At 48.2% G+C, this 26,531-nt stretch overlaps 2 long non-coding RNA genes and 3 other non-coding genes across 5 annotated transcripts; 2 read left to right on the top strand and 3 right to left on the bottom strand.

Annotated features, from left to right (window-relative positions):
• Window positions 1-91: 91 nt before the first annotated feature.
• Window positions 92-3,847, bottom strand: LOC112991179 (uncharacterized). Its single transcript, XR_003261242.2, has 3 exons — window positions 3,765-3,847; window positions 2,670-2,808; window positions 92-627 (listed from the first exon to the last, which is right to left on the bottom strand). It is a non-coding gene; the product is annotated as an uncharacterized LOC112991179 (long non-coding RNA).
• An 8,272-nt stretch (window positions 3,848-12,119) lies between these two features.
• Window positions 12,120-12,192, bottom strand: TRNAR-ACG (transfer RNA arginine (anticodon ACG)). The gene has a single exon. It is a non-coding gene; the product is annotated as a tRNA-Arg (tRNA).
• A 198-nt stretch (window positions 12,193-12,390) lies between these two features.
• Window positions 12,391-12,462, top strand: TRNAW-CCA (transfer RNA tryptophan (anticodon CCA)). The gene has a single exon. It is a non-coding gene; the product is annotated as a tRNA-Trp (tRNA).
• Window positions 12,463-13,681: 1,219 nt separating this feature from the next.
• Window positions 13,682-13,754, bottom strand: TRNAR-ACG (transfer RNA arginine (anticodon ACG)). Its single transcript has one exon. It is a non-coding gene; the product is annotated as a tRNA-Arg (tRNA).
• Window positions 13,755-15,496: 1,742 nt separating this feature from the next.
• LOC135327771 (uncharacterized) lies at window positions 15,497-18,040 on the top strand. The gene is made up of 2 exons (XR_010388147.1): window positions 15,497-16,787; window positions 16,972-18,040. It is a non-coding gene; the product is annotated as an uncharacterized LOC135327771 (long non-coding RNA).
• The last annotated feature ends 8,491 nt before the right edge of the window (window positions 18,041-26,531 follow it).

Raw genomic sequence — 26,531 nt, 5'->3', positions numbered from 1 at the left:
TTCATATTTTACATACATCAAAATAATTAAATTTTCCACATCTCTGACTTCAGACAAGTTGGGAATATTTCATAAATGATTTTTATGTGTTTTTATTGAGCCATCATGACAACTGATAAGTTACAGCAGAAGTTTCATAACATATTAATTAAAATGAAATAAAATGTAATCTTAAGAAAATACGAATCCTCCTCCTTTGTGTGAGAAACAGAAATCTTGCACATTATCAGAATGTCTTAATTAGCTGTATCTATAGTAGATAAAATAGGATTTTTTTCCCCAAACCAAGTTGCTGCATCTAACAGCATGAGAAATATCTCTAGAAGAATAACAAGAAAAACGTACACCCATCATCGGAAATGCAAAGAAAAAAAAATATATGTATTATTGAGGCATCATAAATGACTAAGTTACAGAGCAGAGAATTCTTTGATGCTAAGAACACTCCTTCTTTTTCTTTTCTTTAGCTTTGTGGAATATAGAATATTTCTGGATATTTCTTACAGCATTTGTATTTCTTATAGAAGCAGCTTCCAGTCAGATACTCATTTACATGGCAGTAACGTCTGCATCTACCTCTTCTCAAACCACACTGGATAGTGTCCAATATATGGAAAGTCCTGCTGCCTGCAAATAAAAAACATTTTGTACTCAGATGAAGAAGGATAGGCATAAAATATTATCAGATCAATGAGTTACCAGTTAGGTTGCCAGTAAGTAATCTAAAACCTGTGTTGCATGCATAACTGAATTTCTGGATGACTCATCAAACTGGAAAAGAGAAGTGGGTTTGATCTGGAAGTAAACTGGGACTTTACCAGGTGTTTGCCATGAGTTGAAAAAACAAAATAAATTTATTTGACTTAACATGAAAATTTCTACCCATGTATTGAAATGAAACTTTCTGTATGCTGCAGGTGCAAGACACAGAGAAAATAAAAGTTGCATCTTTAGAAACCCCTCAAGAAGTTGTGCTGCCTCAGTTTTATCCAGGCTTTTAAGTAGCAGAAAGGGTCAAACTTCAGCCTGTGTTTTATGTGTAGAAAACAGCTGAGGAACAGTCAGTATCTCCAACTGAAATATGACCCACATTGTTTTCCATCCAGAATTATTCAACAAATGTAACCAATATCTGCAAGCAATTTCAGGATATTGGAAGACACAACTTCAGGGCCAAATTGCTGCAAACTTCATACAATCATCAAATTATTATTTTTTAACTAAAAGATTCTAGGTCTACTCTCGGATGGCTAACGGCCTGAGGTAGGCCTCAGAGATATGGCAGAAGTAGGTCCAAAACTCTCTTCTGCTAGTTTTTGACAGTGCCTTAGCCAAACAGGGTCTTCAGAGCAAGTCTCTTATGATCTTCCATGTTGTTCCTTTTGGATTAAACAACTAAATTTCAGGGCAACGCTGTGAAAGCAGGAGTGGGCTTCAGCCACGGGGTGATAGGTGTCTCCATGTGAGCTGGGTGGCCGAGCTCCTGATTTCGTTAGTGGGTGCAGGATTTCTGTGGCCACAGTGTAGTCATCTAGTGACTTCTCAGGCACTGTTGGGTATGAGGTTTGGCCAGTATCACACCTAGTAGCCCTGCAGACATCTTGATTACCCTGGATAGCCGAGAGTTTGCTAATGGCTAAGTGCCTATATCTAGGCAGATTAACCTTGCCAGGGCTGGCCAGGGCAGTCAGCGGAGCCTGAGAGCAATTCAGCTCGCCTCTAATTTGAGATGCCCTTGTGAGCAGCTGAATAGGTCTCCAGACTCCACAGACCGTATTACCCGCAGGCTCCACTGAGATATCTGCATATAGGACCATAGGACCATTTGGGATGGACCATGGTACCCTGCTGAGCCTCCAGCTGCCCATCCAGAAGGGCACAGGTCTCCTACAGGATCTGTGTTGTATCTGCCACCTCGTGAGGTTATTTCAGGTATGCCCGGGCATCTCAAAGGTTGTGGGTGTCTATGTTAAGCTGTCAAACTCCAGAGACTATAATCTTATCCCCACGCTTTCACTTTACATGTGTGTTCCCCAAGCCTGGGGGAACCGTTTATTCCAGAAACACTTTTCTCTCCTGCCTAGCTTTGAATAGGAAGTTCTCCTGGAACCTGGAAAACATTACCTGATGGAATCGGCATCCAAAACAGTGAGAATCTGTGTAAAGGGGAGAACTTTATTGGGGGTTAGATGCCACATTGTACCATAGTAAAGGGTTAGCTTTCAGGGAGAGGGTGAAAGACTCTCATACTTTCATTTGCATCCTGGAAAAATGGTCCTGTCTGTAGAATTGCAAAGGTGAGCTTAAAAAAGATAGTCAGGCCATGTTACAGACTGACTTACTTTAAGGAGTAAACAGAAAAATGCCTATTGTCAAGGAGAAAGCTTACAGGATAAGAGTGTGCTCCCTAAACTGATATGGTGCCTGCTTATGGTGACCTCCAAAATTCCCTGCCTCCCAGTCTTCATCATTGCGTTATATTGGTTGATCTTCATTTTCCAAGGAATCAGAGGAATCGTTATAGTCTGCACACTGAAGACCTGTACCCACAATTTCACAAGCTCCTAAGCTCTTTTTAAAGTTCTCCCAGGCTCCTAACTCATTCAAGCACTTTTGGACAGTTTTCCTAAAATGTTAGGATTAGTTCTCTTGCACCCTCCCTGGTTTACCTGGAAAATGTTGGAAAACCAAGAAGAGAAGAGCAATCAGAAGGTATGCAAACATCCTCATGTCTGGAGTTTGGTCTCAGTCTCAAGGGAAGACGCACAGAGAAAATGGCTTTACTGAGCAGAGAGTAGTCAGGATTCCCTGTGTTATGTAAGCAGGCAAATAAAAATGACAGAACATCTCTGTAAAAATCAAGAGTTCCATAAAGTTGCCATAACTCATTAGCTCACACTGTACTTTTGTGGGACATGACAGCAAAGGACTCTCCACGAATCCCTAAAAATCCTGTCTATCAAGTGTGATGTGGGTAGTGGAAGAGGAAGGAGCAGTCTTAAATTAGGGTGGGGTAGAAATATCTATAGAAACCCCTTTTTATCCTAATGGTTTGTATGTATGAAAAATCTCTTTTCTTTTATTTGAGTGATTAAAGGCGGGAAGCTACAAACCACCCCTTCCACCAGTACTTGGACTGAAAACCCTTTTTTTGGGAGTGCCCCATCGCTCAAGTGACAGGGCAGCCTTGAAGCATCGCTGACTCTCTGAGATGGTGGTGGAAAAGGGGAAAGGAAAACAACCCTCTCTCTCAGGAGGAGAGGGCTTTGCTGTAGGCTGGCCTTGTAAGACTCCATCCACCTCCACTAGGAGAGGGGAAACCCACCTTGCTGAGCCCTTGTTTTAGGATGCCCGGTAACTCGCTGTTAAGCTAACTAATAACTTCTCTGTCCGGTCAGGGACTCTGCAAATCCATCTTCCTATCTGAATGGCAGATGATAAGGGAGGTACGTGGAGCCATGTACATGATGGGCTGGCAGGGGTGTCACAGAACATCATCTCATAGAGAGATGTCTGGGGGTGTTGAAGGGAGCTGCAGCCAAATGCTTGGAAGTCTGAGAGCAAGAGAAAGCGGTTTTCCTTTCCCTACTCTTCCCCTGGGGCCTTGGCTCTATTTTCCTTCAGCTCTTCTCTTTTCTTCTGCACCCTTTTTCACCTTCCAAACCCAAACCTGCAGTCTTCCTCATTCATCCCCTACACCAACAGAAGCATGTCCCAAACCCACACACTGTACCTCTCCCACCCCCCTCTCCCCACCGCCCTACCTCGCAAGCCAAATCTGCCTTGGACCTGATCTTCAGTCTGCAGTTCAAAGTACAGGTCTTGGCAGTGGCTAGGTAGCTATGTCTTCCAGACCCTGAACTTGCTCATTTTATTTTCAGACACCCTGGAAAATATCCAGGTGGTTAGTGAACCCATTCAAGTCAAGCCAGCACAGATCACGGGTCATCTGCACTCTTATGTCCCTGAGAGCAAGCATCTGCCCGTCAGCAGAATACAAAAGATACTGCTATGAAGAACTCCTGCCTCGGAGTAAAAAAGTAGATTATTAAGGAAAATTATGTTCATTAATTCTTCTCACATGGTTTCATTTTGAATGTGTCATGCATCTAATGGAAAACATATGTGCCAATCAGAATGCATCAACCTGAAATTCTTTAGCAAAAGGTCATTTGGCTTTATGATGCATTTAAGCAAATGTATGTGAAAATTGCCAGAAGGTTTTTCCAGGGCTGAGTCAGTATGTTCCACTGTTCTCCCACACCTCAATTCTTCAATGTTAGTACCTTCGCCAAAAAACAGCATGCTACAGCAATCTGGAATTTACCAGCTTGTTTTGTGCTATAGGTGCCAAGACTTCATGTTCTTGGAACTTACTGAATTATTAAAAATACTGTTTTGCTACTAAAAAAGTAGGACCTTGCCATCTTAGAAGTGGTCAACACTGTGGGTTCTTATACCTTTTGCTTGAAGCCATTGTTCAAATTTAGAGGGCTCATTCTGTTCTTTTCAACAGGGTCAAATGCTTGAGGGATGTCCATAAACTAGAAATGAGTATTTGTCCTGTCTCTGCTCCAGGGAGTCCTAGACTTCTTTGTCTCCATGTAGTCTAGAGCTACTATATTGCAATATCTTCCTCCAGCTAAGGATTTCCTCCAAATCACTGGAGGGTGGGAGAATATACTGAATTATTGCTGTAAGTTACTGTGTTCCTAAACTCCTCCCTGTGTAACTGTGACTGATCACTCTTGGAGACTGGCTATCGAGCTAAATAAACCTTTGGTTTGAGTGAGTGCAGCCATTCTCATGTTCTTGTCCTGAAATAGCTGTTGGTAAAGGACTGCGGAGCAAGCAGGGAATGAGTCTTTTACCGTGAACAAACTGAAGCAGCAGCCAACCTCGAATTGGATCTGAGCTGGTGGGAGGTAAATATGAGGAAATTAGCCAGCAGACCCCAAGGGTTGGCTTGCTCTCCCAGATCATCAAGACTTAAATGACAGCTCATATTTTATCTGACAAAAAGATATTTTAACAGTCAGGTCTGAATAACCGCCAGAAAGATGCTATTGCTTGGAAAGATGATTTAATAACAGAGTTGAGTGTCAGCTCTCCGGGAGAGGACTTTCTAATTTAAGAGCAGTTTTTGAGTGTATGCTCTGAAGCTGCAGTTCCAAATCCCATCACCTAAAGCTAAGCAGGAAAGGGCAACCTTTTCATACATGGGTAACTCAATCTTTGTTCTTAAATATATGCTGAGAGACCAATTCCAGGAACCCTGTTTTTCAGGGAACCTCGCAACACTCATTGTTTTTAAAGGAATAGATGAGTCAAGAATGTTATGTTCTGTAGCTCAGGCGCTGGTACCTCTTCATTGGGGCATCTCAGCCCAGGCCTGCCAGTTTGGACAGTGAAATCTTCACAGCAGTGACTGTGTTCAGCTGCTGGTTTTACAGCATTTTGTCTTATGAGTCTCCTTATCTTTCTGTTGCTTGAGATCTGAACTGAGGATCCCTTGAGGCCCACCAGTATAGGACTGGTCAAACAAGAGCAGCAGTAGAAGAACAGTCCCCGCTTTTCTCCCCTCAGTGACAGCTATAGAAAATGAACTTCAAAGACTTTCATCCTAGGTTGTCTGCCTAGAGTATTTTATTTAGAGGTAGCCAGGAGAAAATTTCCATCCCTTTTTATAGACATTATGATTGGTATCTGTTCCCAGTTGCGACAGAGCCTGCTCTGGATGCAGTATTTCTGTGCATCACAACCCAAAAATATCTGTTTCAGGCACACCAGCACAAATGACATGTAGCACTGCTGCCTCCACTTCAGGCAGTTAGTAAAACTGTGATAGAGACCAAAATGCAGTTGTGAAAGGACAGTTTGCTGAGCGATGGCAGTGAAGGATTTGTCTTTGAATGCTTTAGCTGAGCTCTTTGCTGTGTCTTTACTGATACTGGGAAATCCCCAGCTGAACCAGAGCCACTGCTCAGTTCCCCACATAGATGCAAACATATTTTTGAGAGCTCTTTTACTGTGCACGTTTGGCCTAGAGGCAGGCATTCCTTACACTGGGTTCAGAAGTCACTACCTAGATCCTCAGGAAAGGTGTCTCCCACCAGAAATTACTAACATGTTGTGCTGTTCGATAGGCTACAAAAGCTACAGTCTACTGAACCTTGGAATTTAGCATGGGGTTAAAAGCAATGTTTGCTCTACTCTTTCTAGTGCATGATGCTCCTTAGTGAAGTGTATATAGCTGCATTTGTCTCTTGGTTGTGTATTTGTGTTTCTGAGTGTATGTATAAGACACGGAGAAAAATGAGGGACATCCTTTTGTGTCTAAACACTAACACGTCTGAGAGGGATGCAATGGACATAGAAGCCTGACTACCAATTTCTGATCATTCTTCTGTCCAGCACAATTATGGGAGCTTTTCCAAGATCAGTTACATTGTAATAATCTCTGCTCATTTTTCTAATCCCTTTACACTGTTTATCTGCCTATAAATGTGTTTCAGATGCTCCTCCCTACCCCTCAGTTTTAAATAACTTCTAAACACTGTTGCCTTTATTTTCAGCTAATGCTGCTGCCTTAAACTAGACATGTCTGACAAAGTCCTTTGTCCCTTTCCTGGCTTTTCTATAATGGGTTGACAAACATATTTTTTCAAAACACTTCATTCACAGTACAAAATATATCTATTTATTTATTGCCTTTGTGGACAGGATACCCCCTATTCCCTACTTCTTTTTTGGGGGGAAACAATGTTGCACCATAGGGTATATGATAGAGTCAGGGAGACATATTAAGTACAGATAAGCAAAGTTTGTAGATTTAGTGACTAGCACCCCCAGTTTCACTGCTGTACAAAGAGCAGAGGACAAGGGATATTCACGGCCTAGCTAGTTTTCAGAAGGATCTGTCTATGTGGAGTTTGAATTGCATTACCAGCAGTTGTACAGAAATGGCAGCTAACAACATGGTTTCTCCTTGGAGCAGAAGAAACCAGTGTCATTTATTTGTGCTCCAGTCTCTGTACATGATATTTATGGATGTTGTTCTGACCCAGTGGCCTTGATATCAACAATACAAACAGTATTCCTTCAGTCCGTGTGCATTGTTCTCTGCCTGTCTGGTTTCTTTGTTGGCTTTTCATTTCAAATTTGCAGGCGCCATTGAGTCTCCCGGGCGGCCATGTGGCAGGAACACTGTCTGTGTCCACTTTCAGGCATTCCGGGGAAATGGATGTAACAAGGATGTTGACAACAAAACTTAGGTTGGCTCAAATTCCCACTGAAGCCAAGGGGAACATTTCAGCTCTCAGACAGGATCCAACTATATACTGTTATACTGGAGCAGGAAACAGCTTTCTAATTCTGCAAACTTATTTTTAAGATTGCAAAATATGGTCCTCCTCTGTCTAATGATGAACTGGAAGTGTTTACCTTTTTTCATGGGAAATGAGGGAGAAGAGTAGCACTTCAAATGTGTTGGGAACTTGATGGAGCAAGCACGCTTTCCCAAGAACCTTGTATTCAAAATCCTTCCTTATCATTTCCAGCCATTGCACATGAATGCCTTCACTGTCAGGCCATTAGCATTTCCAGGATCATAATCCCCTTCAAATTATGATCAGAAATTTTGTCCTAGACCAGAAAAATTCTTTGCATTTGTGGATATATTCACTTCGGGAAAGGTCTTCTCTCCAGAGTACAAAATCTTAACAACAGAGATCTTTGTTGTTTATGCAGCAGCTTCAGTGGAGCCTTCGTAATTATCCAGAGAGGTCTGACCACCTCTCCTGACTCATAGACAGCCCTGTGATTTTTCAGGGGAAGTGATGCACTGAGGCATTCATTAACAATTTTGGCCAACGGTCACACTGTTACACGTTAAAGCAAAAACCCTTTTTCCTGTTCTTCTTGGTCCCTGAAGCCCCATCAATACTGGAACTCCCTAACTCCATCTGATAATGAGTTGCCATCACATTCTACCTTGGTGCTTCTGCAATAAGGCCGAGTTCCCTTGATTTTGGCCATGAGGAGACTTCATTTACTCTTCTTTGTTCTCCTCCTCCTCTCCCAGGCTGTTCCAGATAAGAAAGATGTTTTATACAAATCATGGAAGAAATATTTACAAATGTGTGGAAAGCTATGCCCCCTGCCTAATAATCAGTTCTGCAGCTAATCTATGGCTGGAACTGAAGAAAGTCACTTACCCTCTGTATGTTCAACAACTCTTCATGCTCAATGCTGCAATGGTCAAGGAGAAAGACTGTTTCCAGTTCATTCAGTTTACCAGGAGACAGGACCGATGGAGATTCTTTGATGAATTTCCATGCAAGGTGTGAAACTACAAACAGCTGCAGAATTTTGAGCAGGGTTATTTTAATTGCTGTTTTAGCCATTAGCCTCATTAAGATAAATTGCTCATGATTGGGCTTCTGCTGGAGTAGACCTCATTTTAGATGCATGCAAATTACATGCAAGATTCCCCTCACCCCACCTGAGATGTATATAGTGTAGAGCCTATATCAGAGCCAGCCACATAATCAGTGCCACTTCTAGAGCAAGATATTCTTGCAGACTCACCAGGTACCTGCTTCTCCCATTGACTATAAAGAGAATACAGAGGACTAGTTCAGATGAAGGGATTTGTACTGTTGACCTCTAAGAGAGGTAGGATGAAACCATTCTCAGCTGTCTTATCTAACATCATCTTCTAGTTTTCCCTTAGAGACAGTGGAGACACGGGGGCTTCTAGAGGAGAGTTCAACCTTGTTCTGAGGTACGTCTGAGGTAGGTGGGATAGACAGTCTTTGGAAGATGGTTGTCTCTGTTTCTTAATCTGGAGAATATAGACAAACCCTTCAGTGATTTTTTTTTTTTTTCTGTAGAACAGATCTTGCTAATCTCCTGTGTTAATAGAGATCCCATACACTAGTGTCCTTACCCACTTCCCCATTTACGTTACCTAAATTAACAAAAGACATAGCTTTAAAAATGTACTATATGGATACCAGCCCTACCAGCTTGTATGCTGGGTCATCTCTTCTGAGGGGAACATGGAAAACACTGGGTATTTCCAGGTATTCCCAGGATCTGCCTGCATCCATGCTGCAATTTCTAGGGAAGAACTGTGCTGGAAACATCAATTACGAGGGTGGAAACTAAGCACTCAAATGGACTGATTTCTCCTCAGGTTGTAGAGGGTCTCATGGTAGGAGAGCCCTAATGTATCACAGCCACATCCCCAGCCTTGGGCCTGGCAGCCTTAAACGTCTCCACCAGCCAGCCAAGTCTTACCTTGAAATCACCATGATGGCAGATATCACTGTGCACAAAAGCAGTGCTGTTCAGCTGCAGAAGTGAATTTGCTGAGGAAAGATGTGGGACACAAAAAAAATCATTTTAGCACCTATTATCCTTCCAAGAGGGACAGAAAACAGCCAAGAAATCCTGTACTTCACCCTCAGGAGAGGTTCTGGCATGTGTCTTCCTGAGAAGTGTTTGCCCTATGAAATCATGGTTGCCATGTGTCCTGGAGTAAGGATATGCTGCAGAAGAACTAGATTTATCTGAGCAGCAGACAGCAATGAGGGAGAACCTTCTATCGTTGCATGAAATGTCTGTTCTCCCTCTCTCAGGAAAGGGAAGGTGCTAGTGCACAGAAGTCTACAAATCCTGCCGTGGTGACTCACAACCCTCTGAGAACATGAGGAGGGGAGCATGCTCTTTCATTTTGTAGATTTCAGTTAACCTGAATGGTTAACCGAATGGCCTGGGATGGTTCTAGACTAATTCAAGATCTGAAAATTGATGGGAATTGGCTGCTTTCCCCAAGCATTGATCCAGATTTGCATTTTGGTAATGTACATCAGCAGAATTCGATTGCAGTCAGGATGCAATGCTCCCTGAGGTAGTTGAAAACTTGACCTTATTTATAATATTATAAAGGTTTGGAAAAGGATTTTGGGAGGGAAATGGCATGTTTCACTGAGAGATCTGCAATTTTCAGTATCTATCAAAGTATGATAATCACACAGATGTGGACACACTCTGCTTGAAAATAATAATGAAGATGGCAAGTCCAGGTATCTAGAAAGAATATAAGGTATCATCATGACCTTACTTCAGATACACATTGTAACACAATCTAATCTATTGTGACATAAACTATACAGTTATGTTACTTATTAACATAACACTCCTGCATCTTTTCAAGACACTCCATGACCTTACTGTCGTACCGATCGGTACGTAGACATATCATTGTATGGAGACACCTACTTTAAATCTCTTAAGCTGGCTGCCACCCACGGGCAGGATTCAGTTGCCTAAACATGTTGTCTTTTTAGACATTCTAGGGAATCCAAGATATCTGCATGGGACACAGGTCTGCAGGATACTCAGACCCTTCTGGCGAAGCAAATAGAGGCCAAGCAGGATATCCCATAAAAAGAAAACACTAAATTCCTGTGTTTACATAGTTGAATCTCTCTCATAATGTCATGCGGTTGGAAACAGGGCAAGTACCAGACCAGGATAGATGAAGAGCGGTGCTCTTGGCTAGGTACTCAGCACAGAGTACAGATATTCAGCAGGAGAAGCTCTGTGTGACCAGATCTGAGGCTGCACTTCCAGAAAACTGTTGGAGAAACCGATGGGAGAAGGTCCAGCAGAGAACAGTGGGATTGAATAGCCAAAGAAAATAAGGCTGTGGAGAAAGACGGAACTGCTTTTCTGTTGTGAAGACCGAAGGGAGATATGGTAGCACTTTTCAAGTATATAAAAGGTAGCTGAGAAATGTCTTCTGTATGTCCACTGTGAGTTAGGTGGGGAGAAGCAAGCTTAAAATGCACAAAAACAGCGCACGTGAGGTGAACACTATGAAACACAGGGATACATTTTTTGTTGTGGGGAGTAGAGAGACATCTTAACCACTGGAGGCCTTCAAAGTACGGTATGGAGCAAACACCTCGCGGGAGGGATGTAGGTTCAGACGATCCTGCCCCAGAGCTGGAAAGGCCAAATGCCCAGCCCTACTGAGCAGAGCCTACCCTGGGCTGCCAAGTTGCCTTCTCCTCTGCAGCAGAAGAGCTACCGACCATCCCATGATGACATTGCCCCTTCCAGGAAAAAAATAACCTGTATTTCCAGCATGGCCTAGGGATGGACGGTCTCTCACAGCACTAAATGCATCTCCTGCCTGGCTTTGCAGCCTCTGGAGCCCATGAGCTGGTTCATGGCTCCCTCTTGTGGGAGGCCTGAAGTGGGAAATGTTGGCAGAAGACGAGGCCGGAGAGTTGTCCCTGTGGGTAATGGTCGCTCAGAGGGAAGGAAAGATAGGTGCCTGACTCTTTTTTACATCTTCAGAATTGCTCATTGGCTATGCAGTTCCAGTCAACCGCCTTAAGCATAACTTGATAACTATACCCACTGCAGAACTAATAACATTCCTTATTTGCACAGTTTTTTTTGTTTACATTTATTAATGATTATCTCACTTTTTACCCTCATTTTTTACCCTCATACCTTATTAGCCAGGATAATAAGAACAATAAATTTTGTGTTGCAAGTGTTGTACATTTATATTAAATAGTTTATTTTCTTAAGAAGGAAAGAGACATACTAGGTAACGGTGTCAGAGCTCTAATTTTAAGGTCTTTAACAAGATCTGTGGGGCAACTAGGAACTGTGCAAAGATGTAAGAATTTGTGACAGTAGCTGGAAATTAGAACAGAAGGGAACGACAAAGAATGAAATGGAGGTGGAGCAAAACCAGAGACAGGTGGAGTAGAAAACACCAGACTGAAAGAGAAAGGGAACGGTAGTCAGAAAGGAGGAGACCCGGCTACCCTGCCTCTATCTGGTCCTAAAGGAGGTTCAGAGGAAACAGCATATTCATGAAAAAGATGACGCAACAGCTGCTTTTGAGAAAACTATTGATGGATTTCTGACAGCTAAAGGTCTTTTGACCTTTGACCTTATGATAAAGAGAGGCAATAAGCCAGAGCAGGGGCACAGCCCCAGTGCTGGAGCCCCACCACTTCCAAAAGGACTCCAGGACAGCCTGATCCACATCAGCCTCCACCACATCCAGGCTGCAGGCAGGAACAGGTCAAGCCAGGCAGGAATCAAACCTGCAGTCTCCTGATCCGTAGTCAGGCGCGTTGTCCGTTGCGCCACTGGCCCCCACAAAGTCTGGTGCCCTGACTGGGCTCCCACCATGCCCCTTCCCTATGCCAGGCCTGCACCCCATCAGGCTTCCTCCAGCATGCCGTTGTAGTCCCGCTGAGGGGCATCCAGACACCTCTGGAGTGGTGCCCATGGCGAGCACTTCCCCACCACCCAGGTCGTGGTCCCCGACTGGGTGCTGCATCCCTCCGCCCAGACCTCGTGGCGCAAGGGCAGCGCGTCTGACTCCAGATCAGAAGGTTGTGTGTTCGAATCACACCGGGGTCAGGCTTGTGGCTGCACTGGGTTCCCATCGTATTGCCTGTGCTTTTCCTTTGAGCTAGCCTGTGTCGGGTGCAGGACCAGTACAGCACCCCTGGTGCCCATGTGAGCTTGCACCAACTGGGAATAGTCTGGAAATCGATGAGCCCCAGTAGTCTCCGCCCAGCATTGCTGGTCAGGGTGCCAGTCAAGCACCAATCTCAGTGACACAGAGCATCTGCTGGCAGACAGGGCCTCTGTTCTGTGCCAGTGATTGCCACCCACTGCCTTATCTCGGTGTAGGTGCTTCCCTGGTGGACTGTCTTCCTCCTCACCTGCACCCAGACCCAATCCCTTCCCTGCATGTAAGTCCCCTCTGCAGGTTCAAGAAGGGCCTTCTACTTCCTAGGACATGTCACAGGCTCCTGCCTCCAGCACTGAGGGAGCCTCTCTTGCCTTTGCACTGCCCCAACACAGCCTCCCACCCTCACTCCTTCTCTGTCCTATGCTTGTGCTCCAGTCCTGCAGGGTCCCTGCAAAAATCCTGCTGCTTTCCTATTTGTCCTGTCAGATATCACAATCTGCTCACTTTGTCCTGCAGCAGCAACTTCAGCAGAGGCCACTATTACCTCTTTCCATTACCTGGTGTCAAGAAGATACACCGGATACCCCTGGACCTGGAATACCCCCGGACCTGGAGAGCTACATCTGTCCTCAGGAGATCCAGCTGGATCAGGACTGCTGAGAAGCTGGGGATGGTTGTTCCAACAGACAACTTTGGAACATCCACACTATTTCTGCACCAATTCTCATAGCCCTCTGTGGTATCTCAGGGTCCCCCAAGACCCCTTTACGTGTTAAAGACTGTCTCCTCTTTGCAACTCCTGGCTGCAGCCTCCTCTTTTCTTTCCTCACTCCCTCCATCCCTTTCTCCCTCCTGCCCTCCTCCATTAGGGCCTGACACTTCCTACCAGCATTTGCCCATGAGGCACATAGCCTGTCAAAGCAGGAGTCCATCTGCGCGTCCGCAGTGAGATCAGATGTAATGGTCTCAAATGCAGTGGCCCCTGACTGAGCTGTCCTCTACTGTGGGTAAGACTCCACTCCCCCAAACTGTGCTGCTAGATGCCACGAGTCTCTGCCAACAAGCTGGGAGCAACACCAGGTACCCAGGTAGCCACCAAGGAGAAACCAGGGCACCATCACCGTTACTTCCACTGTGGCCAAGCTGTGCAAAGGAAAAGATCGAGCCAGGCAGGAGTCGAACCTGCAGTCTCCTGATCCGTAGTCAGGCGCGTTGTCCATTGCGCCACTGGCCCTGGCTGCCCTGGCATCCTGGTGGGCTACATGTGGCATGCTGGGGCACAGTGATGCTGACATGTAGGGGTTAGAATCTGAGTGGGTCAATGCATTAAAAAAAAGAAAAAGAAATGATTGTAGGAGATCTCTTGTCCCACCTCCAGCTCAAAGTACAATCATTTTCAACATCAAATAAGGATCAGATTGCTCAAGCCCTGATTAAGCTGAGTTTTGAATTTCTCCAAAGATGAAGAGTCCCCATTCCTCTCAGCCCCTGTTCTAGGTTACCTTCATGGTGAAATTTTCTTATATTTAATTGGAATTTTTTTCCATAGAATTTCTCTTTGTTCCCCTCATCCCTTTGTTGTGCACCTCTGAGAAGAGTCTCATTCCAGCTACTCTATAGCCACTCACTACATAGCTGTAGACAGAAGCCTGAACACAGAATCACTGAGGTTGGAGATCATCTAGTCACCTCTGGAGATCATCTAGTCCAACCCTCTCAAGGTCATCTACAGCAGATAGGTCGAAGGACAGAGACTGCAAAACCTATCTGGGCAACCTGTCCCAGTGTTCAATCAAGGTTCATGAAGGATTAAGCAGGATGGATTTACAGGATGGATTTAATAAAGGACTTACACTCCAGCCTGCGCGGGGAGCCCCAGGAGTGGCATGGAGGGGGTCACCGATGGGAGGCTGCTGGACGCATGGGTCGGACGCCCTGGTGGGACTCAACTCATTGTATCCTAAGGGCCACTTAAATCTACCAGAACTATTTCCTTAGCTCAGCTGTGCTAACCTTGAGAAAGGACTGTATGGGAAGCAGCTAGACATTGCTGATAAAAGGGAATATGCATGCCTGGCCCTGATGGGAATTTGATCAGTGTGTAGTTCCACACGCTGGGCCTGCTACCACGTACTCTGCCAGTCACTGACTCCTCACCAGCTCTTCTGCAGGTGTTCTCACTACAGAGCCTTAGCAGGATTTAGGGCTGAAGGTAACATGGTCTGCTCCTTTGTATCTTGCAGATCTTACTGCCATAATTGCTACTGACGTCCCTTATGCCCTATGCCTGCATGTAGTGTAAATGGACGTGAAGGTTGGTCCCATAGACGAGAAAGCAAACATTTTGTTTTTGAAAGCATTTATTGCTGCATGATGTTTTGGTTCTGAGGTCTGTTTTGAATTTGGCATCAGTGTTCATATAGATTCTGGCACAGTTTTCCTGTCACCTTATCCGTCAGGTGCCAAGGAATGTCATATCTTGACTTGGTCCTTGCCATTTGGAGTTGGTAATGATAATATTTAATTCTGGCAAATGCTGGACAAGAGCATAAGGAAGGCTCTCAAGCCAGCGCTCTTCTCATGCCAGCTGCTTCTTCCCATCCTGACTCTTGTCTGTGGCCGCTGGCCACTGGCTTCAGCTCAGCTCACGGAGGGACACCGGGCCTAGCGGTGGGCTCGGAAATAGCGGGGCCCGCAGCTGCATGGGCGAGCTGCCTGGTGACGAAGGCCCTGGCAAAGGACCGGCTTCTCGGGGCCTTCTTCCCCTCGGCCTTTCCTCCCCAGACTGCCCTGCAGCAGTGCCAGGCTCCCCAGACCACTGCGAAAGGCTGCACCAAGGAACACTTGCCCTCAGGACACCGGCAGAAGGTTAGGCAACGCTTAAGCCACCTGCACACACACACAGAGGTCCATGGCACCTGAGGGCATGCCCCCCCGCGCCAGCAGGCAGCTGGCCACGGGCGTTGGGAGGCCACTCTCAACTCGCGTGAAGATGCCATGGCAGCCAAACTGCCCTCTGCCCTGGCCCAGAGCTGCTCCCTGCCGCCCATGGCTTGGGGCTGGGCTCCTTGGCCTGCAGCCTCCCGTGCCCAGCTGGGCTGCGGCATCGCGGCGGGCCGAGGGGCAGAGCCTGGCCCTGCAGGAGCTGAGTTGGCAGCCGCCACAGAGCCTGTGTGGTCACAGCTGCGTGCAGAGCGGGCAGCATGGCGGCTGCCAGGGCACAGGCACAGGGGCCCCCTGGGCACCAGGCAGCTGCAGCCCCGTGTGGGGCCTTCAGGAAGGCACCAGCCCTGAGTCAGGCATTTCTGAGAGGGTCCCTGTGACACACCCCGGCCACTTCCCCAGCCCTCCCACGCAGGCCTTGCGCAGGCTGCTGCCTGTCCAGCCCTCCTGGCACCACCAGCCAAAGGGCCCGCTCCCGTCGCAGCCATCAGGGAGCGTGCTGGGCGCTGGCACTGGCCTAAGCGTGCGGGCAGACGGCACTGCTGCGCTCGCCTGCGTGGCCAGGACACAGGAGTCTGGCACTGCCACGCAAAGGCCACCGCCTTCCTAGGGGCTTGCCAGGGACGGGGCTGCGGTTTTGGCGGGCTTTCTGCTGGCCGCAGCTGTCCTGGGCTTGCCCTTGCAGTGCTGACAGCGGTCAGTGCTTGGGTGACACAAGGGACAGCTCAGCCCGGCGGGGGGTCCTGAAGTGATGTCGCCATCGCATCACAAGCCCTGCTCTTTGTGGAGGCGGGGCTGGGGCAGCCTCCGGTGTCACTTTGCCTGTGAGCCAGCGAGCGAGTGAGCAGGTGAAGAGTGTGGCATTGAGCGGGGACGAAGCAGCAAGGCGGCCGGGTAAGAGCTGCCTCCTTTGGTCTCCCCCCAGGCTCTCCTCCTCTCGGGGCCATCGGCCTGGCTCTGTCGGCCTCCTCCGCACCCCAAAACCCCTGCAGGCGCCATCCTTGGGCAGCCAGCTGGGTTGCAGCCTGCCATTGGACGCCCCCTCCCTCCACATGTCCCCTTCCGAGTGCCACAATCGTGGAAACAGCCCCTCAGCAAGGCCCAGCAATGTCCGGCAACGATTGTGCGCGCTTGGTGCTGAGGACAGGGTGTCCCAGGGGAACAGCGGTGAAAGCAGCCCCCGCAGCGGGCAACCAGGCAAGGCAGAGCGAGGGAGCCCACTGTGCCCTTCTTCTTCCAGAAGTGCTCTCTTGGCGGCCTTGGGCTCTTCTCCTGCGGGTGGATTGACGCTGTCAATCTAGCGGCGCGGAGCAGCGTGCAAAGGGTGAGCCCAAGAGCGGAGAAGGGGGGGCAGGCACTGGGAGGTTGGTGGACCCGCGCTGGAAGGCACTTGCTCAGCAGCACTTGGCCTCCTGCTGACCTCCCTTGGGCTGGCCGGGGCTGGGGGGCTGGCGGGGCACCGCTGCTAAGAGCTGGCTGCTGTGTTTTGCCTTGCACTCTTGAAACAGGACTGCACACGTGAGGCGCGCTCCCTTCGGCGGCATGGAGCCTCAGAGCCTGAGGACCGCGTGCGGGCTCGTGGCACTGAGCTTTTTGCTCCTGTGCCTGCCCAGCTTCCCCTCGGCCTGCAACCTCCTCATGGTGCTCCTGACGGTGGCCTCCACGGCTGTCCTGGATAGCCTCGGGCCCCAGGTAGGAGTCGGCCTTACCATTGCCCCAAGCACTGCCCGCACAGGGACAGGCCTGAGCCCGCGGCAGGGCCCATCCCTGGCGCAGTGTGCACGGGCCCCGCTTTGGCGGGCAGCTCAGCGGCCTGGCCAGGGCCGGCCTGCCTGCGGGAGGCTTCCGCCCCGCTTCAGCCTCTGCTTGCCCTGCTGCCTGTGACGCTGGCAGAGACGAGCAGGCAGAGGCCCCCTGCTTTTACCCGCTCTGCCCTCCAGCAGCACCTGCAGCAAGGGCACCCTCCCTCTCCTGCCCCACAGCCTGCCTCCAGCCTCCGCTCTCCCTGCCCAGGGCAGGCCTGCCCACAGCTGGGGGCACCCGGGCGGAGGCTGCAGGCTCCCCACTAACCCCGCCTTTTCTGGGCCTCTGCAGGGGCCTCTGGGCGCTGCTGGCAGCCTGGGCAACGGCAGCGGGGAGTTGCCCGGAGCTCAGCAGCCGTCTCCCAGAGCCTGGCGGCCTCTTTCGCGCCCTGCGCAGCTCAGGCGCCAACGCGCAGGGGAGCCCTCCTCTGCCCCACCTCTGCAACGCTGGACCACCCTGCAGCTCTGGCCCCCACCACTGCAGACGGCCTCCCCTCCCGCTGCACGCGGTGCCCGCTGGAGAGCGGTGCTGGGCTCCCTGCTTTGCCCAGGCTGCACTTGTGGGGGCTTCAGACGACTGCGCAAGGGCATCCGCAGATGTGCTGCCCTCCTGCGAAGGAGACGACGAGCGCCCAGCAGCCGCCAGGCAAGGAGCAGCTGCTTCGGGCAAGCACAGAGCTCAGCGCCTGCGCAGAGGCACTGGTAACAAGCGCCCCGCTGAGCTACACGCCTTCGTCACCCCGGCGCCACTGGAAATAAACCTCTGTGCACCATTCTTTGGAGCCGAGAGTGATGCTTGCTCCCAAAACTCACCAAACCCCTTCATTGGAACCATGCCCACGGGCGAGGGCAGTCCCAGCAGCACCAAAGGGCCTCTGCCGGGGCCTCCCCTTTGCCCACAAAACCTCTCGCCTTCCCCGGCCAGGCAGGCTGGCACCACCGCCATTGACCAGCCTGAACAAGGGCTCTTGCACAGAGCCCTTGCATGTGGAGTGGGTGGGCAAAGGCCTGGGCCAGAGTCGAGGAGCCTCCAGCAGCCCTGGGGATGCTTGAGGCAAGGGGGGCACCACTGCTCTGGACGCAAAGCAAGGAGCCCAGGCACGCAGCGGGCACCGAGGCAGCGAGGGAGAGGGAAGGAGGGTGAGACGGGCAGAGCAGGGCCAAAGGGCTCCTCCTGCAAAGCAGCCCGGCACGTGGGCTCTCTCCACCACAGTGAGAGCTCAGCGCAGAGCTGGGTGCAGGGGCTTTCTCCCACCCACCACCCCCACACTGCCCCACCAACACCAGCACACACACCCCCTGGATTCCCCTATGGAAGCCCATGCCAATCCCGTCCAAATGGGACCCTGAATAAGGGGTGCTACAGCCGCAGTAAAGCTTGCACTGAGTAGTGTTAAGAATGAGCTTCAGAATGTGCCGTTGACGTGGGGAGAGGTGAGTCATCGGGTTCTGACCTTAGTTCGGGAAACGGGGGCAGAGAGTGAAGCTCCCCGTGCACCAAAGCCAGTCCGAGCAGTGACCGCCCGCACTGTTAGATCAAAAGAAAAAGAATAGAGAAATGCCTCAGTCCCGGAATGCAGAGGCAGTTAAACACAGCAATGATGTGTGGGGGCAGGCCCTTAAGGCAGGTATTCCTCGGCTGGTTATACAGGGAATGCCTACTCCGCAGCCGCAGGCACTGGTGGAGGGCTTTCTGAAGACAGAACTGGGTTGCCCCGACCCGGGCGGGTCCCCGTCTGCTCCCCCAATAGGGGTGGACCAGCAGAATCCTTTTTCGGTAGTCCACATAATGAAGTTTGGGAGGAATTGCGTCGCATAACTGGGGTGGATTCAGGAAATTAGGTCTGCCTGAGTCTCGGACAACGGTCCATGGAAGCAGGAAGAGTTCACTTTTAAAACTTTCCTTGACACTTTTCTCTCACTTGCTACTGACAAACTCACTTTGGCAAGGACAACTTCAGCTTAGTCTTTAACCTGACTCTTTTTTGTTGCTGTGCCTCCTCTGCCTCTAGAGTGGACTCCTGCCACATTATATAGCACAAGGAAAGTATCAGTTCCCTCCATGTGGACCAGGATTTCACTGTGAAATATTTGGAGACTCCCCCAGCCTTTAGTTCAAGAGGAAGGTTTGGAAATTATTCCTTTCACAGGAGTGGAGGTACATATGTCCATGGACCCATGGAGAGGGTCAAAATGGCTATATCCAGACTGCATGTTGGGACTGATCTGTGACCTGTGCCAACTCCTCAGTAATGTCTAAGGACTGCTTGGGTCACTGCCAGTCAGCCCGGCTTGAAACCATGTATGGACCATGGTAAGCGACAGCAGAGTTACAGCAAGCAGATGTGGGTTCTGACAAAGTTTAATTTACCTTTACAGAAATAGCCGACATTTTCAGCACCTCTGTAATCACAGAGAAGTCTGCCGGCTCACGTAGTAATTGTTTAATTGAAGATCAGTGTGTTTATACAGTGCCTGGCACAAGGGTCGCTTGGGGAACTTACTGCAATAAGACAAATAGTCCAGAAAACAACCAGTGAGGAAAAAGTGAACAAATGGGCTTCGGGCTGCAAAGGAGGGATTGTGATAAATCAGGAGTAACTTTGTCCTGCTAGGATAAGTCAACGTTGGCTAGGTTATCTGGGTAGGAGTAGAGTATCTATAACTGGAGATGAAGAAGAGGTTAGATGCATTTCAGCCAGGACTAGCTTAGGTAGCACTGACCCTGTCATGGGTGACCCTTGCAGTCCCCTCTTTCTAAGTACCTTTGGGAAGGTGCACACTAGCCCAGCATTTATTAGGGATACACCTCACTAGATTTAGCTGTGGTTTTCCTAGCTCCTTGCCTAAAACTTAATAAAACGTCTGATTATGTGTGCATGTGAATTTTATCTGTTTGTAAATTCCTCTTTCAATATAGAACAAGTTGGGATCTGACTGCTGAGTTGAAGCAAAGATTTTCTTTTCAAGCAGAGCACTTTTCCAAGTGCTTCAGAGAACGCTAAGTAAACAACGATATTTACAAGCGCTATTAGTGCTGCCATTTGCATTAGATGTGGATTTAAATGTGTTTGTGGGATAAGTGTGCAATGATACATTCCCTGGCTCATTGACTCTACGATGAGTGAACAAATGAAAGCTCCAGCACAGCTACTGTTTTACAAGGAGCTTGTGGAAATTAAAAAGTTAGTGGTATTAAAAATGGAAATCTCCTGAAGAATGTGGTATAGTGTTTCCATGCTTCTCAGGAAGTCGCAAGAGCATGAGATCACTCAGTCATTTGGTTTCTTGTAGCTCAGAGATGCTGTTGTATCCCAGCTTGTCAGTCTGGTCAAGGTATGTTGTGGGGGCAGACATCAGCAGGTGGGGAGAGCAGAGTTGTGGATCCAAGCACCTAAATAAGCTGTGAAAACCAGTGGATTTGTTGCCTTTGAGCTCCACAGAAAGCACCATTAAGCTTCATTCAGTAGCACCTCATCAGAGCCGACATGTTGCATTAAACCAAAGGTCCACCCAGCCCAGCACATGGCCTGAAACAGTGCCCATTAGTCAGTGTCTAGGAAAAGGTACGAGAAACGTGGCAAGTCTAGAGCAGTCTTCTGTTTGGCACATATCCTTGGCTCTTAATAATGATGTCTTTAAAGACTTTCTGAGCTGGAGGTAGCAGCTGGACTATCATGTTCAACAGCTCCTGGTGGACCTGCCCTTCAGCAATGTGTCTGATACCTTTTCAATCCCTGTATCCTTCCACAGCATCCTGCAGCCATGAGTACCACAATGGAGCAGTTGCGATATAGGAGGAAATGGTGGCAAACAGGAGGCTCTGGGTCGACTCTGCAAGCAGAAAAGCAGGTAGGTTGACAGGTGCCTGATTCAGCACCTCCAGTGATTCCTTCCTGCAGGAGCAATAAGTCTGGGTCTAACCTGCTCATGCAGGGAAGCACTTGGTTTATTTAGACCCACTTTGCCAAGCATCACTAGGTAGCTGAGCCTGAAAATGCATTCCTGTACCCTCATTTTTAAGAGAAGGCCTCCTGCTGTAAAAAAGGCACAGCCTCTTTGCTTTGATTGATGGGCAAAATTCACACTTCTCTTCCCCGTGTCCTACAGATGCCCAACCCAGGCTGCAACCCTCGGGGATGTTACTGGTGACAATAACAAAAGCCTGTACGGAGCTGCCTGCCCCTCCTGCTGCTCCAGTCATGCCCATGAGCCCTGTGGCTGCCAGGGCACTCAGCTTTCTCATGATACAGCCACCACCAGGCTTGCAGCAAGACCAGCAGAACTAAGCAAACAGTTCTCAGTGTTTCACTACTCGCATTGTACCCTGGTCCAAAACAGGGTAGCTGTAGCCACATTGCTCTTGGGAATAATTCCTGGCTTTTGTTGACTCCTAAACTGTCCTTGGGCAGTGTTTAGGTCAATGCTAGTTAGTTTGGGCCAAAACCAGGCCAAGGACCACTCTAATAATTGAACAATGTGGACAATGGCATTGCAGGGCTTGAGCCCAGGTTAGTGTTTTAGAATTGGTGCAGGTAGCAGGTCAAAATGATGTAGCAGGAAATACCCTAGCCACATCCACTACATCATCTACTTAGATCTTCTCAGGGTCACCTTTGTGTAGAGAATCCTACCCTACAGAACTGCTTACTTGCAATATGTTACTCAACCATAGCTGTTGAGTAGGATTTAAAACTGGAGTTGTCCCAGGGAACAATGGTCTCACCACTGATATTTAAGCTGTATGGATGTCTGTCTAGCTGGAGTCATGGCTGCTTCTTTAACACATGCCTTCTGTTGAAGACAACATGGATTTCATGTACTGGGACAAGCTTTGAGCACTTCAGAGGCTGTTACTGTCACTTCCTACCCTGTTCTCTCTGCATTTTCATCTCCTTGCTGCTTGCCTTTCCGGGGGCTTCATGGGGGGATCACATTCTTCCAATCTTCAGAGAAGGGAAGGATCAGAAGATGGACTGGATCCTACAGAGAACTGGCAGTAAATTGTACTGTCCACCAGCCCAGGACAGCTCCGGGCACCCCCCAATGAATGTCCATGGTGAGATCACAGGGCAAAGTGGCAAGTGTAGATTAGAGAAAGGAAAACTAATGTGTAATTAAAGAGCTAATGAGCCCATATTGGCTATTTTTAGTGCTCTATTATCTTCCAGTGGTTGCTCAAACAGGAACGTTTTTTATTTCAGTAATTTCATCGTGAATATTTTTTGTGGATCATGCTGAACTGAGCTATTGGCATTGGTTACATGCTGCTCACCTACTCCCCTTCTTGCTTCCTGACCAGATGAGCAATTCTTGTATATACGCAAGTATCATTTGCTTCTTTACATCAGGTGTGCGGAATAACACTTGAACCCTGCTGGAAGCAAAACATTCTGTGTGAATGAAATTTGCTGCCTAGCTGCTTCTCAGAAAATAAAAACAATGATGGTGGAAGGGAACTCAGTTTGAAGTTGGAATGAGTATCTGCAGGAAACCCCTTTTTTCTTTCCCCTCTCATTTTGAACAAAGCAAGTGAGTGTTTCACAGAATTAAATAGGATGCTTTAATTTGCTGAAGAGTAAATGGCACTTACAGAAGAGTAAATAGCATAGGATTGGGTTTGTGGTTAAGGCATTGCATTGGACCTGAGGAAATACGGGTTCTGAGAAGGCTTCCTGAATTACATAACCCATAAAAATGACAGACATGAAGAACTGGATGAACTGGAGAAGCCTCTAGGAAGCCACCTAGCTCACCTCCCCATTCCACAGTAGGGTCAAACAGACCATCTGTGACACATTTGACCGTCATGCTCTTAACCTCCAAGAAAGGCAATCTCACCACCTCTTAGCCAGTCCCAGGGTTTCTGGTTCCCCAACCACTTTCTGATGTTTTAAGTTAAGTTGACTTCTGCTTGTCCAGATCACAGCGGACAAGTAGAGCAATTGCTCACCCTCATCCCCAGCAGCCTGCCCCAGAGCTCCTGTCTGCTTTTCATTTCTAAACCAAACAAGCCCAGTTCCTTCAAGCTATTCCTCAGACTCCCCTTTCTAATCATCTGATTGTCTCAATTCTTATCCTCTCCATCTCCAGTTCCTCCCAAATTTACTTAAAGGGCAGTGGCCAGATACAGACATGGTGCTACAGCTACGGCTTCTCCATCTCTAAGTCAAGGTACAACTACATCTTCTGACATAGGTGATGTTGCCCAGAACGAAATTGATGTGGTCCTTTTCCAAAAGCATTTTACCATACGTTCTCACTTCCTTAGTTATCTTTCATTTCTGCTCCTTCCTCTTTTTTTTTTTTTTTTTTTTTTTTTAATTTCCTCCCAGTTTTGGCTCCTTCTGGTAATTCCCAAATCCTGTTTGTGTGAAATCTACTGTGCTTACGGCTTCAGTCTTTTCCTGCTGCTTGTCACCTCATCTTTTTCAGGATATTCCTCCACTTTAAAGTGATCAGTTGAATTTTGATCCTACCTTCCAAACTTCTTGCTGTTCTTCTATGCTGATATGGATCTCAGCAGATGGTCTGTCCCACATGAGGTTGTTCAAAAACTGCTGACTAGACACATTGTGCACCCATGCTATGGGCATACTGTCTGGAACATAAGGCTGCATGTGGGACGGTGTTGAAAGTCTTTTTTTAAGTCATTTTTTTTTTACTAGAAATGCTCCACCTGTGACTTTTTGAGCTGCAAATAGTTTGTCAGAAGGCCAAAAGCAAATCCTATACTGGAACTTTGCTACATGACTGGCAGCAAGTTGATGCTGCTGTGGAGGCTGCTGGGATGCCCAATTCCTTGGCTGTGGAAGGAAGTCAGCACTAGGATCTGACACCCTCACGTCTCCTTGGGACCCCATCATGCTTCCTGGGGTTTCAGCTCAGACCTGTCCTGTCCTGCGGCCAGGGAACTGTGAAGAGCGCCAGTCCTTTCCTCTCTGTGGGTGATTCCAAAGCTCTCCTTACTCTTGGCTCTCTGAGGTGCGGGCCATGTGTCTGTGGCTCTTGCCTAGAAGAAAACCTCAGTACCTTAGTCACCAAGGCCAACTTCTCAGTTAGAGATAGAAATTAGGGTGGTTTGTTGAGAATTGCTCCCAGCAGCTCATGTAGGCTGTTCTTCATCACCACATTGTCCTCCAGTGGCCAAATATGGAACTGATTACGTAAGAACTTCTGCAGTATTTTCCCAGGGATTGGAATCAAGGTAATTCATCCATGATTCCCTGACTCGATTGTTACTCTCTTCCTGCGCTGATAATGATTAGTGATTCAGACATTATTTAGTGCCATAAGTTCCAGGCTGAGCCTTATCCAAGTTCCAGGCTGGGCCTTATCCAAGTTACAAACCTCCAAGTGGATACATTTCAGCCCTCTCTTCCTGTCCTCAAAGCCGCATCATTAAATTGCACCAAATATTTGCTTAGGATTCAGGGAAGACTAAAACAAGAAACATGCAAGTCCCTCAGTCTCTTGATACTGCTTCATACTGGCTTGTTAATGTCCCATCTACATTAAGCATTGGCCCAGACTGACCCACTCTCCTCTTAATTCTCCTAAACTCCAACTCTATTCGTTGACAGTTGCATCCTTTGCCTGCTAATTTTGTCAGTAGCTGATGGTTCCTGAAGGCACATCTGTGCAAAGACTCCTGACCAGTTTGTAGAGCTTGCAGTCCTGGTCCATGTCTTGGTTTCCAGGCCTCCTCCCGACCTCATCTCCTGTCTGGTCAGCCTGGTCCTTACTGGTTTCCGACCCTGCCTCCCTTTCTCTCTTTTACACCAACCTGCCTGATGCTATTCTCAAGCCTTGAACTGCTGTCCATACCCTTGGGATCCTGACCTTCATTCCATCTCTCAGCTACACCTTGGCTTGCTCTTGGAGCCTGCTGGCTCTGACACTTTGGCTTCTTGACTTCCTCCTTTGGGCCAGTCCATCTGGGACCCTCTGGTGCCTGGCCTCATCCTGCCACAACTACAGCCCATAGCAGGTGCTTCCAGACCAAGTTCAGTATGGTCCAGCCATTAAATCTCACCACCCAAAAAACAGCTGTAACAGAAATAACTCATAACTGTGACTACTGACTTGAGCCTAATCTCTCAGTAGCACCCAACTCTTTAGCACTCCTTTATTCTTTAAAATATATCCACAAAATAATGCAAGCTGCTAGCGCCTTGACTTGCCTCAGTTTCCCTCCCTCCCCAGAAACCATTGCTGCTCTTTCATCTGCTACTCATCTCCTTTCTCCGTTCGGATAACAAACTGCTTAGAGCAGAACTTCAGTCTCACACCCCATAAAGCCCAGGCTAATGAACAGTAATAACAACAAAAATAGCAAAAGTAATACAAAAAACACATTGTGGTCGTGCATAGCAGGAAAACCACCTGTCTTTTTGGCTGCTGCCTCTTTTGCCCACACTCCCTCCAGTGTTTCCTGCCGGGCATTGCACCCTACTGCTCAGTTCTTCGCTGGCGGCATTTCTAGGAACATCACCCCCGTGCCCACAGCCAGTTTCTGCACCTCGCCTGCCCCAGTAGCTGTTCTTTGAACCCCTTTGTCTCCCGGCTGCGGGCACTCGTTCTGACATCTTTTGCTCCATGGGTCAGATGTTGTTAATCTCTTGTTCCCTGCGTGGCGCTTGATGGGCAGCTTCTCTGCTCGGCTAATACAGCTTTATACCACAGCTCACATCTAATCCGCATGTTCTTTTGAATCGTTGTCCTAAATCAAACCTGTCTTTTCGTTTTAAGGTCTCTAGGCAGTCCTTGTCCCCAGTGCTTCCATCACACCTCTCCCAGGACTCGCTCAATAAGCATTTCCAGTCTGGCCTCAGGCCATTATCACACAACAGAGGCTGATTTGCCTCACAAATGACCTGTTGCACAGCCAGGATTCACATCCTATTTCTTTCCTTGCCTTTCTCCTCCTTTTTGGCCACTTTTCATCTTTTCTTTTCCTGGATGCTTCTCCTCTCTCTCCTCATATGTCCCCGGCTGATGGGGCATCTGAATGGGTCAGAGAGAAATGGGTGTGTTGATGGGTGCTGGTTCTTCTCCAGTTGAGCTCACTGCGATGTATTCAGGTCTAGACAACTCTTGCAGGCATCTAGTTAGTGTTAAGGGACCCAAACCCTGCCTGCGAAAGCCTGTTTCTCCCTCCATCAGCTCCAAAGGGGCTATAACATGTCTAATGTGACCAGCTGTTCATGGACCCCACTGCAGGGTCCTCAAGTGGCAAGTGACCAGTGTAGAGTTCTTCATGGCAT

Source organism: Dromaius novaehollandiae, chromosome 3 (genome assembly GCF_036370855.1).
Source record: "Dromaius novaehollandiae isolate bDroNov1 chromosome 3, bDroNov1.hap1, whole genome shotgun sequence".
In the NCBI taxonomy this organism is placed as follows: Eukaryota; Metazoa; Chordata; class Aves; order Casuariiformes; family Dromaiidae; genus Dromaius; species Dromaius novaehollandiae.
Note: the sequence above shows the minus strand (reverse complement) of the source record. Positions and strands in the feature narration are given on the sequence as shown.